This window comes from Antechinus flavipes, chromosome 3 (genome assembly GCF_016432865.1).
Source record: "Antechinus flavipes isolate AdamAnt ecotype Samford, QLD, Australia chromosome 3, AdamAnt_v2, whole genome shotgun sequence".
NCBI classification, from domain to species: domain Eukaryota; kingdom Metazoa; phylum Chordata; class Mammalia; order Dasyuromorphia; family Dasyuridae; genus Antechinus; species Antechinus flavipes.
The window spans coordinates 303,438,193-303,455,715 of NC_067400.1; positions in this window are offsets into that span (position 1 = coordinate 303,438,193).

The following is a 17,523-nucleotide window of genomic DNA, read 5'->3' on the forward strand; positions in this document are numbered from 1 at the left end:
TCACCACACAACCATTTTTATATTTTAATGGGACCTGGGAGTGGAATTAAGATCTAAGTATTTGGGAACAATTTTATGATCATAGCTAGAACTTCACGGAAAATAAGTGGTCAATAAACATTAAAAGGAATAACCAACGTACTTTCAAAAAGAAAGCCAGCATTGCCTTTTAAAATTTACTTTGAAAAGAAAAGATAAACATTTTTTAAATGGGTGGGTGACTATAGATGATACAATTAAGGCATGTGTTTTGATACAAAACAGTTGTCTTGATGTCTTAGAAAAAACATTTTAAAAAACCTCTATGTTTATCCTAGTTGATATGTTTTTAAGCTTGTTGTTGTGTAAAAGAAATGAACTCTTTTTACAAAATCTATAATTAACCCAAAAATCTTGCTACTGAATTTCTAATTCAGCAAATATTCTAATTGTATTCAAAAGTGTAAGAACTATGTTCATCCTCCTTTCTATTCATGTACACTCATTCCCATCAGACCAACTCTGTAGTCTTGAATCCTATCATTGCTTCCCTAGCCTGATCCAGAGCATTTCCCCACTGCTGAACACAAGTTGGACATTTTGGAGAGTATTTGAGAACAAGACTATGTGGACTAAAGACTAACAGGATCAGTTTGGTCATCTTTAACTCCTGGTGCTTTATAGATCAAGAAGGTATTGTGATCTCTTATGGCTTGGAATAGGTAGGTGCTAAGAGAATGGAATATCCTCTGCTAACATTTGTTTTTCTTGTTTCAGGAAAAGTACTATATTCAGAATCATTTAAGTTCTCTATAAGATCACATTTGTTGGTAGTTCTGAAGCAGCAGTTCTTATCATCCTTGATTTCTTTGCCTCATTTGACACTGTTGACCACTGACCATGCTTTTCTTCTAGACATTGTCCTTGGGATTATGGGTTTTATCACTGTTTTTCTGTCTCTGTCTCTTTTTGTCTCTGCCTCTGTCTTTGTCTCTCTCTCTTTGTTTCTATCTATCTCTGGATCTGTCTTTCCATCTCTTTCAGTCAGTCTGTTTTGTCTGTCTCTCTCTCTCTCTCTCTCTCTCTCTCTCTCTCTCTCTCTCTCTCACACACACACACACACACACACACACACAGAGTTTTCTTTGATGGATCATCACACTATTTACACATCAATAACTCCAGATCTTTTTTTTAAATCTATATTCTCAATGATCTCATTAGTTATCAAAGGCTTAATCATAATTTTTATGCATATAACTCCAAAATCTTTATATACAATTCCAGTCTTTCAACAAACACCTACTTTTGTATTACCAACTTACAACTGGATATCTCCAATAGGAGGACTCATGCACTTCAAACTCAAGCTCTCCAAAATAGAACTCATTGTCTCTTCTTCAATATCCTCCCCTCTTATTTCCAATTTTTTTTTTTTGTTGAGAACATCATTATGTTTCCAAACATGGAGATTTGTAGCTGTAAACAGAGATATGGAGATAGATATGGAAATGACCTATTCCATATCCCCAGAGATACTAGATTTCTAACCATATAATAGAAGGTTGACAGTGACTAAACATTCCTTGTCTTACTCTCCTATCTTCTAAAGAGATATTAGCCTAGAAGTACATAGAATACACATTAGATATTTGAAGTCAACAATTCTAGATAGAAGCCATTTTTGTCTAATTGCTTCAGAGGGCAAATATATGCATATATATAATTGTATATATATATATATATATATGTGTGTGTGTGTGTGTGTGTATATATATATATATATATATATATATATATATATATATATATATATATATAAACACAAAAGATTCACAAGTGGTGAATTGTAGAGGGCCACAACTCTGGAGAAGTATACTTGAAACAAGGTGTTAACTCAATGGAATTGATGAAATGATGATTCTTTAGTTCACCTATATACTTAGTACTTAACATGATGATGTAATGGTTCTCTAGTTCACACATAGTGTGCTGTAATGACGTAATTGCAATAGGGTATATAAGAGCTAAGAACAACTGGAAGGGAGACATTCTATTTTTGAACAGTTTTGTGGTGGCTGTCCTGCCTTCATCACTTCTCCATAAAGACCAAGGACTTGGGCTGATTCCGAGGATCTCCAGAAGGCTAGCCCGAACATTACAGTGAACAAACATATTTATCAAAGCAAGGAATTGGTCAGAAAAGTTATGGAAATATTAGTTTAAATGAAAAAAAAAGAGTTGGTAAGTCTGAATTTTCAGGTCAAATTAGGAGAGAACTGGAACTATCTCATCCTGTGAGTCTACTCTTGACAGTTTGGGAAGGAGAATAGAAATCAGATGATATGTTGTGTTGTTGGGTTTTCTTTACATGTCTTTATCATTTGTCAAAGACTTCCTTGCTTCCTCTGCTTCTTTCTCTAAAAGCCTCTCACCCAATCAAGAATCATGTATCCATATCCATGCTCATAATGATAGGTCTGTCCTTCAGGGGACTATCCAGCCCTCCAAAAGGAATGACTATATAGCCTAATGATCACTCTCTAGTTATTCTTCCCCCTTGCCACTCACTTTTTATCAGTTATTAAGTCTTGCAGAATATAGTCCCATAATGTGTTTCATTCTATATAGAAGCCATTTTTTCCCTTGTATAGGACATCCTATGAAGTAACTATCACAATTCCCATGTGCACAATTATAACTATCACAATTCCTACATGCACAATCACAACTAGTATAGCTGCTACAATCCCCTAAAATCTCTAAGAGATAGCCTAGATAAGGTTGAGAGAGATATAGTTTTTAAAACAGGGCATTAACTAAGAATGTACAGTAAGAGAAATTAGTATAAAACATCCCCCAAAAAATTACAGCAAAAATATTTTTAATTAAAAACATCTTTTTACTGATCTGTCCCTCTAACTACCCTGACTTGAATACATCAAAATAAATAAATAAAATCCTCATTAGGTAATTGTAAAGATCAAAAAAGTTTCCCAAATTGGCCATATAAAAATGTAAAAATTAGCTATATATGTCTCTGAATTTTAAGTTCATCAGCTCTGTATAAGAATGAACTATATGGTTTTTTTTTTCATTTTCTTAGTCTTGTGGTCTATCATTGTAGTGCTTGAATTCTAAAGTTCAGAATACTTTTTCTCTAAAATGTTGCTGTTCTTGTATAATTGTCTAATTCTGCTCACTTCACTGTACCAAACAAAATATCTTATTATTTTTGTATGATAAAAAATTATAAAATGGACAATTTGAGAGTAAATTGGGAAAATCTTTAAGAATTGATACAAAAAAGTGAGCAAAATTAGAACAATTTTTCCCCAACAGGAGGCCATCTTATTTTAGTTTCCAATTTGAGGCTAATACAAAACAAACTTAATATAAATATTTTTACACATTAAGATACTTTTCTACTCTCATTGATTTCTTTGGGATATAAGTGTTGTAGTGTTCTGAGTCAAAAATTTGTAGTGTTTGCTAACTTCATGAGCATAGTTCCAAATTGCTTTCCAGGATGGTTTAGACCAATTCACAGCTCCACCAACAGCATCACAGGATATCTGCTTTCTCTACAATCTCTGCAACATTTGTCATTTTGCTTTTTGTCATCTTTTGCCAATTTGATATGTTAAATGAAATCTTAAAATTGTTTTTATTTGCATTTCTCTAATTATTTTCAGAATTACTTCATGTAACTGTTGGAATCAAAGATTCCTTGTTTTAAAAACTGCTTGTTCCTCAGGACGCAAGTTTCTGTAACCTCACGCAGCCTTGCTACCTTCTTAAAGAAATCCCAGGCCAGACACTGATGCATTGTTGGTGGAGTTGTGAATGGATCCAACCATTCTGGGGTTTGGATCTATTTGGAACTATACTCAAAAAGTTATCAAACTGCATACCCTTTGATCCAACAGTGTTACTACTGGGCTTATATCCCAAAGAGATATTAAAGAAGGGAAAGGGACCTTTTTGTAATGGCGAGAAATTGAGGGATGGCCATTGGAGAATGATAGTATATGGATGTTATGGAATATTATTGTTTTGTAAGAAATGACCAGCAGGATGATTTCATAGAGGCTTGGAGAGACTTAACATGAACTGATGCTGAGTGAAATGAGCAGAACCAAGAGATCATTATACACTTCAACAACAATACTACATGATGATCAATTCTGATGAATGTGGCTTTCTTCAACAATGAGATAAACCATTTGTTCAATAATGAAGAGAACCAGTTATACCCAGTGAAAGATCTCTGGGAAATGAATGTGAACCACAAGACATCATTTCCACTCCTTCTGTTTTTGTCCACTTGCTTTTTTGATGGAAAATTCAGAGAACTCATATGATCAATGGGTAACTAATAATTCCTGTTCACTAGAAGACCTTTCCTTCCCATTGGGTGGTTCCTCCTTACATGCAGCATCTTTACTGTCTTTCTAGTAAACATGAATCTTCTACCCTTTTGTCTTTGGCTCCTAATGCCAACACCTCAAAAAATTCTCCAGAGATGTAGATAGGAGTTGACGGAAAGATAAAAATAATTCTCTCTGACTCTAAAGTTTGTAATTTATACTTTCTCAGCCATAATTTGGCAAGGAGAAGGGAAAAGAAGCATCAGCCAGAGGTGAAATGTCTCTCTGTCCTATGCCTTCCCAGAAAGCAGTCCCTTCTCAAAGCAGTTCTTTCTTCATTTTGATATCAGAGGCTCTCTCCACTCTGCATTTTCTTTGAACCAAAATCGATTAGAGAGACAGAGACAGAGAGAGAGAGAATCAGAGACAGAGGGACAGAGAGAGACAAAGACAGACAGACAAACAGACACACACACACACACACACATACACACACACAGAAACATGGAGACACAAAGAGAGATCTGTAGTGTGAGCAAATTCCCTCGAGTAATTCACTCTTTCTGTGCAATGTCACTTCTAGTTCATCCAAGGACTCATCAGAAACATATAAATTGATAGAGGATTTTGAATAGTTGGAACACTTTTGATTCAATCCAGGTAGTTTCATCTAGGATTATCTCTAGTCATTCCTGATCTATATCTTCCCACTGGATCCAAATGGCTCTGGAAGAGAAAGGATGGTGACGTTGCACAGCCCTCTCTCACTTAAATCCAACTGATATGTCATGGTGTCAACTCCCTGATGTCCTGATCTTCTTGAAAAACAAAGAACAGGCAACAATAGTTTCTGCTTAGCTAAAGTACCAGGAAGTAGCATTATGTCATTTACTTTAGATGGGGTTGAGAATAACTCAACCAACTCCCAATCCTTACCACTTCCCTCATGAAAGTATGAGTCTTCACTATAAGTGATACTGTAGGGGTATCTAGGAATAGAATAAAAAAGCTTGTTCTCTCTTAGTGAAAAAGTAGAGAAGGTAAAAGCAGAAAATAAAGTAGGTGTGTGTGTGTGTGATGTGTTTTTTTTTTCCTTTGGGTAAAAATTGTTATTGTCTATGTCATATATTATGATATTCATTAGTACCTCCTGGATTGAAATAATTCATTCTTTTAAGAAGTAAAAATGTTTAAAAATATGCATAGAATCCTACAGAGAGAAGGCAGAAGGAAACATTGACAAGAAGGATAGCACTGAAAATTACATGTTGAATTTATTATATATTTAAAAAGGAAAAGTGAGCTATACAAAAAAAAATTGTATTTTCAGGTACAATCATCTTGTTCTGTTCTACTTTTTATATGGAAATTCTTATTTTGTTTAATGTTTCTCAATTTAAAAATAAAAGAAAAAGAAAATAATTGTTCATGTTTTAATGGGAAGGAAGGGTGTAAGATTTAAGTCTTGTCTACAGTATAAATGCTGTCATTTAAAAAAATAATAATATTTTTTAAAAAACCTTTGCTATATTCTTTGACTCTAATAGTTTTAAAGTATTTATATAGCCAGGCATTACAAGCACTTTTACAAACTGATCTTCACAACAACCCTTCAAAGTTGATGCTATAATGTCATTAATATAATGTACATTTTTTGGTACCATATAACCTGGGTTTTTCTATAACTGCATCCTATCCTTCAAATGTTAGTTTGAAATGAGGTAAAAGGGGGGAGGGGGGAGGGAATGGAGCCAAAATGGTGGAGAGGACACACGCTTCATTCTGAGCTCCCTCTACCCTCACTACTGATTACCAAATTTAGCCTCTGAAATAGAACTTGACTGGTAGAATACACAAATATTGGGAGTACAACAAATCACCAGCTGAAGATAATCTGGAAGATAGCCAAAAAAGTATTGTGTTGATCAGGTGGGAGGAGGCCAGCATAGGCAGGGAGGCAGAACACGGAGGCTAGCTCATACTAAGTGGACCAGTGGCAGGGGCAGTCTCTGCAGGTGGAGAATTTGCAGGGAGGACTCTATCACAGGTTGGCTGCTCTGCTTTGGTTGCAAAGCAGTAGATCAGCAGAGAAATTACAAAAACACCAAAGATAGAATGTACTACAAAAACGCCAGAATTTAACAGGACCTGGCCACATCCACCCAGTACTGGGAGTAACTCAGCACAACCACAGTGCAGCTGTGTAGCTATAGTCCACAGCACAGGGCTCTTCTCAGGGCATTCAACTTCTGCTGCTCAGTCTCTCATCCCAGGGCAGTGTCACTTCCGCACAGCAGGGCTTTGCCCAGGACAGTCACACTTCTGCAGCTTGATCACTCTTTGCAGCCCATTTGCAGGACAGCTACTATCCATCTGTCCCTCTTCCATAGAAGAAGTTGAGAACTTCCTTGCCCTGAAGGCAGACCCCAAGGGCTATTAAAAAATGAGTAAAAAAACCCAAAGTGAGCTCTAACTATAGATAGCTTCTATACAGAAAGGAAGCATATTTCCAATCCTGAGGAAACTAATAGCAGACAGTCTCCAGACAAAACTTCAAAGGGGGATATAACCTGATCCCTATCACACAAGGCTCTCCAGAAGAAATTGTAAAAGAGCTTAAAAGAGAGCTAAAGGAAAAATGGGGAAAGGAAAGAAAAGCTCTGGTAGAGAGTATAGAAAAGGCAGGTAACTCATTAAAAGATAGATTTGATAAAGTGGAAAAAGAAAATGACTTCCTGAAATGTGAATTGGAAAAGGTAAAGAACTTCCAGGGAAACAGAATTTGTGAATTGGAAAAGATAAAGAACTTCCAGGAAAGTAAGTTTGTGAATTGGAAAAAGAAAACAACTCATTAAAAATTAGTGAAATGGAAAAAAAAATCCATAAATCTAAGGATTGTTGAGCTCCCTGAAAACCATGATTAAAAAAAGAGCCTCGACACTATTTTTCAGGAAATCATAAAAGAGAACTGCCCAGATGTAATAAAATCAGAATGTAAAATAGGAATTTAAAAAAATCCATCAAACACCTTCTGAAAGAGATCCCAAAATAAAAACTCCAAGGAATATTGTGGCTAAATTCCAGTTCTTTCAAACTAAGGGGAAAATATTACAAGCAGCCAGAAAAAAAAAATCAAGTACCAAGGAGCCACAATAAGGATCACTAAGATAATCCTTAGATTATCTCTCCTAGATTTATTTTCCAGGTCTGTTGTTTTTCCAAGTAGTTATTTAACATTTTTCTAATTTTTCATTTTTTTGGTTTTGCTTGACTGATTCTTGATGTCTCAACGAATCATTCATTTCCATTTGTTCAGTTCTGATTTCTAATGAGTTATTTTCTTCATTAACTTTTTTTTTTACTTCTTTTTGTATATGTCTAATTGAGTTTTTAAATTTGTTTTTCTCTATGGAATTTAGCAGCTTCCACATTAAAGGATTGAAGGGCCTGGAACCTGATATTCTGAAAGGCAAAAGAACTTGGAATGCAGCCAAAAATAAACTATCCAGCTAAGCCAAGCATTTTCTTCCAGGGAAGAAGATGAACATTCAATGAAACAGGTAAATTCTATTTATTCCTAATGGAAAAGGCAGAGCTAAACAAAAAATTGATCTCCAAATATAGGACTCAAGAGAAGCATAAAAAGATAAAAAGAACTCTTGAAAACTGTATTTGTGTTATGGGCATACATAAAGAGTATAATTTGATTTTACTTTTATAATATAAAAAGGGAATTAGAAGTAGAAAGGGAATTGTATCAGAAAAAGGGAAAAGGAGGTAAAAAGAGAGAAATTACATTTCATGAAGAGACAAAGGAAACCTATCATATCTGAGGGAATTAAAGGAGGGGGAAGAACATTGTGTGAATCTTATTCTCATCAGATTTGGCTCAAAGAGAAAATATTATATGTATTTGGTTTACAGAGAAACTTCTCTCACTTCATTAAAAAGTGGGAGAGGAAAAGAGTAGGCTAAATAGAAGGGAATAAAAGGGAAAGGTATAAGAAAGGGGGAGGGATTCGAAAGGGGTGGGAGGGATTCTAAGGAGGGAGAGCTGCATGAGGCAAGTGGTGCCCATAAGTTTAATACTGGGGAAGGGAGTAAGGGAGGAAAGAAAAAGAAAAGTATAATCTGGGGTTAATAAGATGTCAGGAAATAAAGAATTAATAATTTTAGCCATAAATATGAATGGGATGAACTCTCCCATAAAGCAGCAGCAAATAGCAGACTAGATCAAAAGCCAGAATCCTGCTATATGTTGTTTACAGAAAACATATTTAAAACAGGGTGATACATACAGAATAAAGGTAAAAGGCTGGAGCAGAATCTATTATGCTTCAGGTGAAGTAAAAAAAAAAAAAAAAGTAGAGGTAGCCATCCTTATTGAGATCAAGCAAAAGCAAAAATTGATCTAATTAAAAGAGATAAGGAAGGAAAATATATCTTGCTAAAGGGTAGCATAGGCAATGAAGCATTATCAATACTAAACATATATACACCAAGTGGTATAGCATCTAAATTCCTAAAGGAGAAGTTAAGAGAGTTGCAAGAAGAAATAGACAGAAAAACTATAATAGTGGGAGATCTCAACCTTGCACCCTCAGAATTAGATAAATCAATCCACAACACAAATAGGAAAGGAGCTAAAGAGGTAAATAGGTTAGAAAAGTTAGATATGATAGAGCTTTGGAGAAAATTGAATGGAGACATAAAGGAGTACACTTTCTTCTTAGCAGTTCATGGAACCTATACAAAAATTGACCATATGTTAGGACATAAAGACCTCAAAATTAAATGCAGAAAAACAGAAATAGTAAATGCATTCTTTTCAAATCACAATGCAATAAAAACTACATTCAACAAAAAGTTAGGTGTAAATATACCAAAAAGTAATTGGAAACTAAATCATCTCATCCTAAAGAATGAATAGGTAAAACAGCAAATCATAAACACAATGAATAATTTTGCCCAAGAGAATGACAACAATGAGACAACGTATCAAAATTTCTGGGATACAGCCAAAGTGGTAATAATGGGAAATTTTATATCTTTAGAGGCTTACTTGAATAAAATAGCAAAAAAGAAGATCAATGAATTGAGCTTGCAACTTAAAATGCTAGAAAAAGAGCAAATTGAAAACCCCCAATCAAATACTAAACTTGAAATTTTAAAATTAAAATGGTTTTGTGATAAAATCAACAAAAATAAACAAAATAGATAAACCATTGGTAAATTTGATTTAAAAAAGGAAGGATGAAAATCAAATTGTTAGTCTTAAAAATGAAATGAGAGAACTTTCCACCAATGAAGAGGATATTAGAGTAATAATGAGAAGTCCCAATTTTATGCCAATAAACTTGATAACCTAAGTCAAATGGATGACTACCTTCAAAAATATAGGCTTCCCATATTAACAGAGGAGAAAGTAAATTGCTTAAATAGTCCCATTTTAGAAAAAGAAATAGAACAAGCTATTAATCAACTCCCTAAGAAAAAATCCCCAGGACCAGATGGATTTACATGTGAATTCTACCAAACATTTAAAGAACAATTAACTCCAATTTTATATAAACTATTTGAAAAAATAGAGAATGAAGTACTCCTACCAAATTCCTTTTATGACACAGACATGGTACTGAAACCTAAACCAAGTAGGTTGAAAACAGAGAAAGAAAATTATAAACCAATCTCCCTGATGAACATTGATGCAAAAATCTGAAATACAATATTAGCAAAAAGATTACAGAAAATCATCCCCAGGATAATATACCATGATCAAGTAAGATTTATACCAGGAATGCAGGGCTGGTTCAATATTAGGAAAACTATTAGTATAATTGACCATATCAATAACCAAATTAACAAAAACCATATGATCATCTCAATAGATGCAGAAAAAAGCATTTGATAAAATCCAACATCCATTCCCATTAAAAACATTTGAGAGTATAGGAATAAATGGATTTTTTCAATATCATCTACTTAAAACCATCAGTAAGCGTCATATGTAATGGGGATAAACTGCAACCATTCCCAATAAGATCAGGAGTGAAACATGGTTGCCCACTATCACCATTACTATTCAATATTGTATTAGAATACTATCTTTGGCAATAAGAGTTGAGAAAGAGATTAAAGGAATTACAGTAGGTAATGAGGAACCCAAGTTATCACTCTTTGCAGATGATATATCTAGAGAACCCCAGAGGTTCTACTAAAAAGCTATTAGAAATAATCTACAACTTTAGAAAAGTTGCAGGATATAAAATAAATCATCAGCATTCTTATACATCACTAACAAAATCCAACAACTAGAGATACAAAGAAAAATTCCATTTAAAGTAACTGCTGATAGTAAAAAATATTTGGGAATCTATGTGCCAAGGGAAAGTCAGGAACTACAAAACACTTTCCACACAAATAAAGTCAGTTCTAACCAATTGGGAAAATATTAAATACTCTTGGATAGGTTGAGCAAATATAAAAAAGATGACAATACTACCTAAACTAATCTATTTATTTAGTGCTATATCAATCAGACTCTCAAAAACTATTTTAATGACCTAGAAAAAAATAACAAAATTCATCTGGAAGAACAAAAGTTCAAGACTTTCAAGGGAACTAATGAAAAAAAGATCAAATGAAGGTGGCCTAGCTGTACCAGATCTAAAACTATATTATAAAGCAGTAGTCCCCAAAACCATTTGGTATTGGCTAAGAAATGGATTAGTTGATCAGTAGAATAGATTAAGTTCACAGGAAAAAATAGTCAATAACTATAATAATCTAGTGTTTGACAAACCCAAAGACCCCAGCTTTTGGGATAAGAATTCACTGTTTGACAAAAACTGCTGAGAAAATTGGAAATTAGCATGGCAGAAACTAGGTATTGATACACACTTAACACCATAAGGTCAAAATAGGTTGATGATCTAGGCATAAAGAATGAGATTATAAATAAATTAGAAGACCATAGGATAGTTTACCTCTCGGACCTATGGAAGAGGAAGGAATGTGTGACCAAAGAAGAACTAGAGATCATTATTGATCGCAAAATAGAATATTTTAATTACATAGTTTTGTACAAACAAAACTAATGCAGACAAGATTAGATGGGAAAACATTTTTACCATCAAAGGTACTGATAAAGGCCTCGTTTCCAAAATATATAGAGAATTGACTGTAATTTATAAGAAATCAGGCCATTCCTCAATTGATAAATGGTCAAAGGATATGAACAGACAATTTTCAAATGATGAAATTAAAATTATTTCTACTCATATGAAAGGGTATTCCAAATCACTATTGATCAGAAAAATACAAATTAAGACAACTCTGAGATCCCACTACACACCTGTCAGACTGGCTAAGATGACAAGAAAAGATAATGATGAACGTTGGAGGGGATGTGGGAAAACTGGGGCACTGATATATTGTTGGTGGAGTTGTGAGGGGATGCAACCATTCTGGAGAGCAATTTGGAATTATGCTCAAAAAGTTATTAAACTGTGCATACCCTTTGATCCAGCAGTGATACTACTGGGCTTATATCCCAAAGAGATACTAAAGAAGGGAAAGGGACCTATGTGTGCCAAAATGTTTGTGGCAGCCCTTTTTGTAGTGGCCAGAAACTGGAAACTGAGTAGACGCCTATCAATAGGAGAATGGCTAAATAAATTGTAGTATATGAATGTTATGGATAATTATTGTTCTGTAATAAATGACAAGCAGGATGATTTCAGAAAGGTCTGGAGAGACTTACATGAACTGATGTTGAGTGAGATGAGCAGAATCAGGAGATTATTATGTACTTCAACAACAATACCATATGATAATCAATTCTGATGGATGTGTCTCTCTTCAAAAATGAGATAAGCCAAATCAGTTTCATTTCTTCAATAATGAAGAGAACCAGCTACACCCAGTGAAAGAACTATGGAAAATGAGTGTGATCCACTACATAGCTCCTTCTGTTTTTGTCTGCTTGCATTTTTAATTTCCTTCTCAGGTTATTTTTACCTCATTTCTAAGTCCGATTTTTCTTGTGCAGCAATCTAATTGTATGGATATGTATACATATATTGTATTTAACATATATTTTAATATAGTTAACAAGTATTGGTCTACCTGCAATCTAGGGGAGGGAGGAGGGGGAAGGAGGGGAAAAGTTGTAACAAAAGGTTGCAAGAATCGATGCTGAAAAATTACCCATGCATATATCGTAAATAAAAAGCTACAATAAAAAATTTTTAAAAAAAAGAAATGAGGTAAAAGATTGGTAGTACTATTATTGGTACTTCTTTATCTAACAACACTCCTCTCTAAGAATCCAACTGCCACTGATGTCTACATCTGCTCCTGTCCTCAACTTAACAGCCCTGCCAGAAGGTTGAGGATTCAACTCACATATTAATGACTATTTTGTCTCCTATCACTAATACAAGTTGAATGCCTAGTCATAGCATGAAATACTTCTAAATCATTTAAATTGTTACCTTATATGTCTATAGGTGCGTTTTTGTTACATTATAAAATAGATTATATTTTAAGTATTGCTTATATTTTATTCTTCTCTCATTATGGTCTTTTTTAGGCGCGGCAATTTTTTAAAAGTGAATTTCTCTTTGAATTTTTAAAAACACATAATGTTAAATAAGTAACTCCAACTATAATGCAGTTTCATAGTAGCAACTTTAACACTTGAGTTGCCTGTATTTTTGTTATTTTGTGTCAAACAAAAATCATAATTAAATGTAGTTTAAAATTTCTCATTAAGATAAAAAATTATAGAATAATATCTTGAACATTGACTAAGCTTTTCATTCAAGTATCTCAAATTCCTTTACAGGCATTAGCCAATGAAGTTTTACAATATCGATATTAGGAAAACATGATTTAGGTGGCATGGGCTCAAACTCCAAAAATAATGACTGTTTTCATGTCTATCATGTTTTTATGATTGAAAAGATCAGAACATAGTACTCCCTACCCTTTAGTTTCAATCACCTTATTAATTAAAAGTGTATCACCATGCAACTTCTTTGGCCTCCAAAATAGGTTATCAATAGAGAAGACAGCTTAAATCAATCTCTTGAAATCAGGCTATGGTCTACTTTTCCCACAGCATATATCAGCAACTTAATCATCACAAATTGGAAAAAATGTGGCTTATAAAACATAAACTTAGGGCCTGAATGTGACCTTGACAGATTTTGTAAAGTGGAAAAGAATGAACAAGAAACAAACTACTTCAAAAAATAAATTAATTAAAATAAATGAATGTATATAGGACATTTCCCCTTATTATTAATAATAAAAGGAGCTATCTTGGTATGTCCCTCTTATTATCCTGTTTTATATAGATGATTAAAATGAAACTTTGTTAACCTGAAATATTTTTTAATGACTATTATAAAGTTTGGAAACAATGGCACAGTATAGGCAGGAAGCAACAACTCAGTCTTAGTCATCACCTCATGAATACAAAACTCTAAATGTTAAAAAAAAAAATTTTAAGCCTGATTTTGTCATATAAAACAAATTGAGTTATTGCTTAAATCTTCCTTGAGCTATGAAGCATTTGTAACATAGGGAATTTTTAATATATTATAGTACTTATTAGATTTCAAAGGTTTTTGGTTTCATTAGTATAGACGCTCCATGCACTGACTTAAATGACAACCCATCTGTGCTTTAATAGAACATGTTCATGAGTTACTGTAGCTAAAAATCTCATTACCTGATCTCTAATCCACAGGTGATGAGACTCTGGATTTAGCTAGGCAGGTCTTTAGATGATAGACATTCTTTGGGTTGATTCCTTCAAATCTTTGTAGATCAGATCTGCCAAGACTTGTACTCATACAGCAAAACTTTAAAGAACACAGAATCACCTCCAACCCCAATGAAGCACTGAAGTAAGATATTAGCAAGGAGAGTGTTATAGAGTCGTTAAAGAATCTTATTTTGCAGACATCTTTACACATATCCAAGTCATTCATCATTAACATATGTATATATCATATGCATTGTTTTAGTCTTATCTATTTTCTACCATTAAAGTCAAATAAATTTATTGTTTCTAAAAACAGTGGGAATTAGGTAAAAAGCAAGGATAGATGGAGATAAGTATACAATGATCCTTTAAGAGACTGCCTCATTTAATCTCATTTAATGAGGGGTTTAAAGACTGAAATAAGTACTTTGCAGTAGTCATCCAATTTCTGAAAACAGAAGCAATACTTAGAAGATTGAATGATTTTAAAAAGAGGGGGGAAACTATCTATTAGCTGCAAAGAACAAGAATAAGGAAGAAGTGAGGGCCAATGAAAAGATGGAGAATTGTAAGAAAAGAATCAGAGTATACTCAAAATAAGTGAGGGGAAATTATCAAGAAAATTCTGGAATAAAGCAAAATCCAGGCTATTTAGCAAATGGTCTATATAAACTCACACACAGATATATATATGTGTACACACACACACACACACACACACACAATATTATTGTTCAGTTGCTTTTTGATCACCCCATTTGGGATTTTCTTGGCAAAGATACTGTAGTGATTTGCCATTTCCTTCTCTAGCTCATTTTACAGATGAGAAAACTGAGCCAAACAGGGTTAAGTTACTTGCTAATAAGTATCTGAGGCCAGTTTTGAACTCAGGAATGTGAGTCTTCCTGACTGCTTGTCCATCACTCTATCCATTATATCACTTAGTTGCTCATCTATCCATTTTTCTATATATCTGTATTTTATATGATGTGATACATATGATATTTAATATTCATAATGATGATCCTGACATAATTGAAGGACTTAGTAAAATTCTAGAATTAAGTTCTAAATGAATGGTTTGTAATACTTTTTAAACAAAGCAAGTAATAATTATAAACCAACATAGATTCATTAGATTCATTCCAGAACAATCCTATTGTCTTCTTTGGCAGAGTAAGTAGGTCAGGTGAATTCTGTTGATATAACATATCTGTATTTGAGAGAGCTCAGGCAAGTCTCTTATGATATTTTTGTGGTTAAAATGTGGAAATATGAGCTGAATAATAATAAAGGTGGATAGATTAGTAGCTGATTGAAAATAGGAGAGTTTGACTAATAGATCCTTATTAATTGGAAGGATTATCTCCAGGGTCCTTTCCACAAGGCTCTATTTTAAAACTCTGTTACACTCAATGTTTTATCAATGACTTAAATGAAGACGAAATGCTTCTCAAGTTTGGGAAATAATTGAAGCTCAGACAGATAGTTAATATAATAGAATCAAATTCCAAAAAGGTCATGAAAAGTTTGAACAATGGTCTAAATAAAGACAAAATTATTCCAATATTACTCTAATGTTTCAACTTATTCTAATATTATAGTAGCTCATTAATCTTATCCAATGATGCATATTAGAACCCATACATGACTGTCCATTTTGTGAGGCTCTTGTTTATGTTCTCCAATAAATACAAATTAGAGGTCCACCCAATTTGCTAAGGACATTCCTCACATTGTTTTGAGGTTGTATAGCTTCTAATTGAGCATGTAGATTATGATTCAGTTAATCCTCTTTCATTACATGACCAGACCATCTTTTTTCCCAGCTATATATTTCTTTGATGGCATCCTTTACATTGTTTCTCTTGTGTGAGTCCTGTCTGGTAAAATGATGTAACTTACTCATAGCCATTATTCTTTTCCATTGCCCTTTGTGATCCTCAACTTCAGTTCTTCAAAAACTATAGTATCGTATGACTCACAACTACATATAACATAGGTTATCAAATTTGGCATTTAAGGATTATTGGTATCTTTGGAGAGAATAGTTTCAGTTCAGGGATAAGGTTGGAGAATTCAAATCATAAAGAATTAAGAAGTAAACAGGAAAAGAGATAGCAATAGTGACATGGAAAAATAACTTTTTACATGAATATGTTTGTCAAAGAGAAAAAAATATATGATACTCTACAAAGGATGATCACTGCTGTTTTTCAGGAAGGAAGAGGCTTTGAAATATTTGTGGGCATCTAGGAAAGGACAAGTAGAAAAAAAGAGTAAAGATTAAAGGGGGATGGGGAAAATCTTACAGAAGAAATGGGCTCAAGTGTACATGTAAAAGGATTAACTTTGACCAAGTAAAAGGGTCATCTCATCATCAGAAACTGAAGTAAACAAAAAAAAAATTAGAAATACGACCATGTGGTTTTGAGTTAAGAGAGAGATCATGGTAAATAATCTATTTTATCAATAAAATTAGGAGGAAGAAGATCATGTGAAATAAGGAGGGGGTGCTGTGGGAAATTTGAGTAAAGAAGAAAAGATTTACAACAGGTTCCAGGGAATATGATAGAATGAATTGAGAGAAATAAAAAGGATCATTGACAAAACTGATAGGATAAAATAATATATTTAGATGAAAGAACTTGAAAAGCAGTGAAGTTACTGAAGAAACGTTCAGGACCTGTGGCTTGTAGAGAGGGCAAATATTAATGAAGTTGATTAATGAAACATAATTTCCACTTTGGCTCCAAACAGGAATGTGATACTAGTGATTACAGGGCACAGTCAGGTAAAAGACTGTTAGAATCATTATTATGGTCTCTTTTTTGATATTCTGAGTTATAGGCATGGTGAGATGTGACCATTTTGGTCTTCAGCAAGGTACCTTCCAAGTAAATATAATGTCCACTCAGAGTCCTATAGACAGCATTTGAGACCTTTTCATTGATGTACTGACCATACTTCAGATCATGTTCTCCAATAGGGAGGTTTGTTTTATTTGGTGGGGGGAAGGAACTAAATAGAAACAATATCATCCTGCTGACAAATGCCAGCATAACAGGGCTAACACACTGAAATTTTCCAGGAGGTCAAGAATGGAAGGTAATAATCCTTTATCTTAATACCATCCAGATATTAGTGGGTGGTTTTACCATTTTTCTTGATCAGAGATACTATGCCTTTGTCCATCTTGCTGCCCTCAATACTGCCCTTAGTCTGTATCATCTTGGGTTAATGAATGATGATGAGTATCCTGATGAGCTGTCTCCTGGAGAAGGATTACATTTCAGCTATTATTGTTCACTCAGTATTCTGTTGTCAAAAGTAAATACAAATAAATGTACCAATTTCCCTATGTTTTCAGCTCCATTACAATCCAATTCAATATAATCC